Source organism: Equus przewalskii, chromosome 14 (assembly GCF_037783145.1).
Source record: "Equus przewalskii isolate Varuska chromosome 14, EquPr2, whole genome shotgun sequence".
In the NCBI taxonomy this organism is placed as follows: domain Eukaryota; kingdom Metazoa; phylum Chordata; class Mammalia; order Perissodactyla; family Equidae; genus Equus; species Equus przewalskii.
In genome coordinates, this window is record NC_091844.1 from 59,791,283 (window position 1) to 59,797,282 (window position 6,000).

Sequence of the window (6,000 nt, forward strand, 5' to 3'; positions counted from 1 at the left end):
CAGAGTAAGGAAGCACAAGCTGGCCAGCGGCTGGAGCTGGTTCCTGATCATGTTATTCTATGCTTTTAAACTCCCACACACACCCCATCCTCCGCCAAAATACATAAACCTCTTCGAATTACACTCCTTCTCTTACAGAAGCAATTGACTACAGTTGGATGTGATTTTCCTTTGTTTGTTTTAATTTATGGATGATCAGGAATGCTGCCCTGCCTCCTTTTTTTAACATACCCACCACTCTTCCATCAGAGGTCCTCTTCTGGGGTCTTAGTTTTCTGGTAAATTTTTTTGATAAGAATAGTTGTGGTTAGAGGCAGCTCCAAGCACAGCTCCAGGCTGCAAGGCTCATTAAGGACTTTCCCAAAGGAGCCTAAGGCAGTAAATCTCAAGAGTGGGTTGGGAAGGTGACTGGAGAGTCCTTTAGTTGGCTTCAGGACAGAAGGCTGCATGGGTCTCATTCCAGGATGACAGCCCCCATAAAGGAGAAGAGTTTGAAGAATATAAAAGGGAAGAAACTGAGGCTTATAATCACACTTTTCATCTATCAGCCAGCACCTGTTATTTTGCAAACTTTGCAAGCAAGGAGAGCAAGGGAAAAACCAACTTGACTCAAAGATTGCTCAGGAAAGCATCTCAGTTTAGAGTTTCTCACTTAAAATCCCCAAGAATGACTTCTGTCACACCCCACCTCCCACTTAGAAGATAACTTACGCCCCTAGAAAGGCAAATTACAAGATAATATCTCAATCCTGAGTAGAACAATGAAACTACTTTTGTTTTTTCCTGACTTCAGTATCAGTAGAGAACCGTACATCTAAGACTAGCATTTTCCAAAGTTGTTAATTAATACGTGTACACCCAACATCAAAAGAGAAAGAGTGTGTGAGATTAAGAAAAGTTGACTACCTGCCTCTCTTGGAGAGTCACAGTGCATATTAGCACGCTAAATGCTCCAAGAAGTCCTGCATTGAAGAAATGTGTTTATCTAAAATACAGCATTTCCGAAGTGTGCTTGAAGGCAGCACTAACATTTTTTGTTAATGTGTGACATCTATTAATATTCTGCAGAAAGCATTGCCCCCCAAAAATAAAAGGCTACATTTGGCCATTTAGATTCCGTCTGGTTTGAAGAAAAAGGCAAATTTGCCTCCAAAGTAAATCTTCTCAATATGCGATTGCTCACTGGAGTAATGCTGACATTCGCGCGAACCCCAGTCCCTGGATCAGGAACAAGTGGTGGTTAATCTCAACTCTTCTCCGTGTCCCTACTCCCACCTTCCACCATCTCTCAACTCTCTTCTGCCACATCTCCCCGGTGAAGGCGAGCTGATAGTTTCCTAGAGTACACGTGGCAGAGAGCAAAACAATTAAAATGGAGACCAGCCAAAGAAATCTGTGAAGCAGATGATAATGTCAAATATACATGCAGAGCATTTTTATGTGGTTCTTAAATGGAAAGAAAGATTTCTCTTCTTTCAGTCCTTCTGTTCATAATTTTTAACAAATGGGTTTCTTGGAATAAGCAAATTTAGAGATGGAAGGAAAAGATGTGTATAGGGAAGTTGAGTTTTAATTAAAGGGAGCATCCCCAAGAAAAAGGGTCAGGCGATTTGCAAGACGCAACTGAGGAACGATTTTACATTTATCCATGGAAAATTGTTCACAATGTATTGCTAAGTGAAAAAGCAAATTACAAAACTGCATATACAGAGTGACTCATTTTTGTTAATGCAGTAGACTCAATGTTTGTCGAAAAAATAAATATGCATAAAAAGGAGACTATAAAAGTTTATACCACATTGACAGTAGTTAACTCCAAGTGGAAGAATTTTCTCATTTCCTTTTTCTTTTTTTTAACTTAACTATTTGTTCTAACTTTTCTCAAATATTTCTAACAATAGAAATCATATTTTAGAACTGCTCTAAACCATCACTTGTGTTATCTGTGGAGAAATATCTAAGGACGAAAGAAGCAGTTTCCCTCATGGAGGCAGGATTCTGAGACCAGGCAGTGTGGACAGTGAGTAGTCAAAGCCAAGACAATGGCCTCCACAGCACTTAGTGTAAGTTTCACACACAGTAGGCAACACGCACTTACCATAAACAAGGTAAAATAGAAGGTAACAGCAGAAAGTGACTATTCTAAATACTGGGGACAACCAGTACATCCCAAGCGAGACCAACCAGTAAGTACAGAGAGGTTACAAATACGACCCAGATCTCCATACTCGATACCGAAACACAACCACCACTACCACCACCCCACATACACACATACCTACTTCCTAGCCGGAAGTCCAATCTTTTTTTGGAATTACTTTCCCCAACCAGTCCAAAGAATTTCCAGGGCTGTTGGGGGATCCTCGGATTGATTCCCCTAGTAGTCACAAAGAAAAGGGTGGAGATGTCACATAAGTAATCATGGTCTCTTCCTGCCCTCCTCTGTCCTGCCGTGTTGACCATTGTTGCTCCATCACCCACAGGCCACTACTCACTCAAGGCCAACTGGTCTCCTCTAAACCACCAAGCTCAGCTGTTCTTCCCCGTCTCCAGACCTTTGCGAAACATCTGCCTCTCACAAGAGCTCCTGCGCTAGGGATTCCCCCGCAGAGCGTGGGTCTCTTTAGTTCTCTCTTCCCGCAGTCTCTGGAGGACGGGCAGGCACCGCATGGTTGGGAAGAAGGCCTGGTAGTGATACAGGTGTATCTGGGGAGTAAAGGCCACATCTGGGCTCATATGCACATAATCTCTGAACTCTAATATTTAGACCCTGCTTCTCAGCTTGGCCCAAACTGCCAAAATTCTCCCTCACATATGATTTTTTTGTCCCTCTCTTCACTCTGGCTTCCTGTAGACCCCCTGAGTACTTCAGAAAATTCAGTACATATCAAAACTCTAAAAATGGACAGAGTTCACCTGTTTTCCTCAAAAGACCCCTGGGCTCCAAGCAATCAAAAAAATATGGTTAAATCTCGTTCCCTGAAGGGTCCATGATAGTTGAGACCTTAAGAAGTGCCCTCCAACTTCTAAAGATGGTTAGAAGATTAGCCAGCCCTAAATACAAAGATATTCATTAAGAGTAGTATTGCTAATTCCACAGTATTGCTAATTGCCTGCCCTAGTCTTCTTTGGTCATAATGTTTGTCACATAGGTGACTATGCAAAGTAAAAGATTTTTACTCAAAATTCCCACTCAGGGCTGGGAGGAGCCTTGGTAATCTCCTCTATCTTCCCCATATTACAAGTTAGGAAACATGCGCAGGGTCACTCCAGCCAGATAGTGGTAAACCAGACTGGATGCTAAGGCTCCCAACTTATATTCAGTGAAACAGAATACCAAGCCCCTCATATTAAAAATAACAATAGCCAGAGCAAAGTGTACATAACGAGAAACAGTCAATCAACTTGGATCCAAGCTCTATATTAGTTCCTATTTTTGTTTATCTTTGTCAAATATCCTTCTATTTATTCCTTAATATTATCCTCATTTTGCAGATAAATAAATTGAGTCTCAGAGAAGTAACTTTCCTGGAATTATGCAGTTTGGACATAGTGGAGCCAGACTTCCAACTGAAGCCCGTCTGACCCCAAAGCCCATGTTTTTCTACTACACTTAATTGATTTCATGAAAACCTGAGAAAGCAGAGTAGATGAAAGTTCCTATATTTAAACATAAAGTGGTGATTTATCAAATGGATTTGCAAAGAAAATAAAGTTCCATAAGTGTGTTGAGTGGCTCTGAATCCTCACACTAAAAACCAGTTCCAAATAAATCAATGCCCTGTTTCAATGGACTTCTCAAAATTATTGTGATCTCTTCATCAATTACATAAAATAAAAGAAACAGGAGAGCTACTATGAGGAAAAATAATGTTATTATTCTAATCAAGTAACTTTGGGGAAAAAATAGTACAATACCTATGCTTTGCAAGGACATTACAAACATCAAATCACAACTCATAAAGAAAAATAAAATGCTTTTTTTAATCAATGGATGAATAATCTCATTTCTAAAAACAACAAGAATGTGAAAAAGGACCAATTAATTAAAATTTTACAAAATTTAGACCAAAGAAAGATTATCAGTTTTGCAAAATGCTCTGGTGTATGTGTACTTGTCAAACTGCCAGATGTGAGCTAAACAAAAATGAAGAAAAATTTAACACTTCACAACACTTGTTGGCTGGAAAACACGTGAATAGATTGTGTGTGTGTGTGCTTGTGTGTATAGGGATTGTGTGTGTCACTCCATACACGAGTATATAAAGATTTTGCTCCTACAAAATGACTGGGTTGAGATAAATATGACTTATTGGAATGGGTGCATGTCAATGTTGCACCGAATGAAAACAAAACAAAACCAAAAAAACTACAAAACAGCAAACACACTTTCTGCTGCAGAAAGGAAGAGAATCTTTTTCAATATAGGTTTTCTTTCTAGCCCAGCTCATAGATTCAGTGAAAGATATATCTCAGAGAGAGAGACACAGAGGGGCCCTGTGGACTGCATCCATATTCTCCTTGCTACTTCATCTTTTCCTTTTCTTTTCTGAGTAAATTAGCGATAGATTTTAGATATAAAACCTTTAGACAACACCGAAGTAAAAACCAATATCATTTCAAGATAATCACAAGGACTATTAGGTTGTAGTTTCTATTTTGAAGACATTCAGTTTTTATCCTATTTTTCCCAATATATCTTGCATGTTTTCCCCAACTTTATATATATTCTATGAAAGCATGATTTTTTAATAATAGCATAGCATATTATCATATGAATGTCTAACAATTTATTAAGGCACTTTGCTCTCGTTCGATATTTAGATTGTTTCTAATGATTTGCTATTATAAATATAAAGGTGTATTAAATACTCTTGTACATACATTTTAATCTGCATCTGGAGTGAACTCCTTAAAATTAATTTTTGAGAGTTATTATCAAAAGTAGAACTATTGGGTCAGAGTTCTATTTTTAAATTTTTTCTTCTTTTTTACTCAACTAATACTTTCTTTTTTAAAAGATTCAAATAATATAAAAACATATAAAATAAAAAGAAAAATCTGCCTGTCTGCACCTCTAATCTCATTCTCATCCCTAGACCATTATTTCAGTCTTGAGTTGAGATCGTTCCATTATATATCCCTTCTGTTGAATTTTTCATTTTGGCAATCCTATTTGCAATTTTCCAAAAGCCTCTCATTTTCTGATTTGCTACCTTCTTATAGCTGCCTGTTCTTTTTTTGTGAATGTAATGTATAGTATCCCCCCATCTACGGTTTCGTTTTCCACAGTTTCACTTACCGCTCCTCCCCCGAACGCCTGTCTGAAAATATCAAATGGAAAATTCCAAATATAAACAATTAGTAAGTTTTAAATTGCTCCGCATTCTGATTAGCCTGATGAAACCTTTCGCTGTTCTGCTCTGTCCCGCCCAGGACGTGAATCATCCCTTTGTCCCATGTATCCACTTTGTATATACTACCGACCCATTAGTCACTTAGTAGCCATTTGGGTTATCAGATCCACTGTTGCCTGTGGCGCAGTGCTTGCCTTCAACCCTTATCTTACTTAATAATGACCCCAAAGAATAGCAATGCTGGCAATTTGGATATGACAAAGAGAAGCCGTAAAGTGCTTCGTTTAAGTGAAAAGGTGAGCGTTCTTAGCTTAATAAGGAGAGAAAAACAATTGTACACTGAGGTTGTTCAGATCTCTGGTAAGAATGAATCTTCTATCCTTGAAATTTTGAAGAAAGAAAAAGAAATTCATGCTGCTTTTGCTGTCACACCTCAAATATGTAAGTATAGGAAGAAACATAGTACATATAGGATTCAGTACCATCTACGGTTTCAGGCATCCACTGGGAGCCTTGGAATGTACCCTCTGCAGATAAGAGGGGACTACTGTACTTTTGGGGGTTTTCTCCCCAAGATATAAAACAGAATTCTTTTAAGAACGGAATTCTTTTTTGTTCTCCGAATTTCTTGTCTCCTCTAGAG

General features: G+C 38.6%; 1 long non-coding RNA gene across 1 annotated transcript in view; it reads right to left on the reverse strand.

Moving 5' to 3' along the window:
• LOC103548405 (uncharacterized) overlaps positions 1-5,446 on the reverse strand; it is a 74,390-nt gene extending 68,944 nt beyond the window's left edge. The window contains exon 1 of the long non-coding RNA XR_011526583.1: positions 5,303-5,446. This is a non-coding gene — a long non-coding RNA (uncharacterized lncRNA). The remainder of the gene's footprint in view (positions 1-5,302) is intronic.
• Positions 5,447-6,000: the final 554 nt, after the last annotated feature.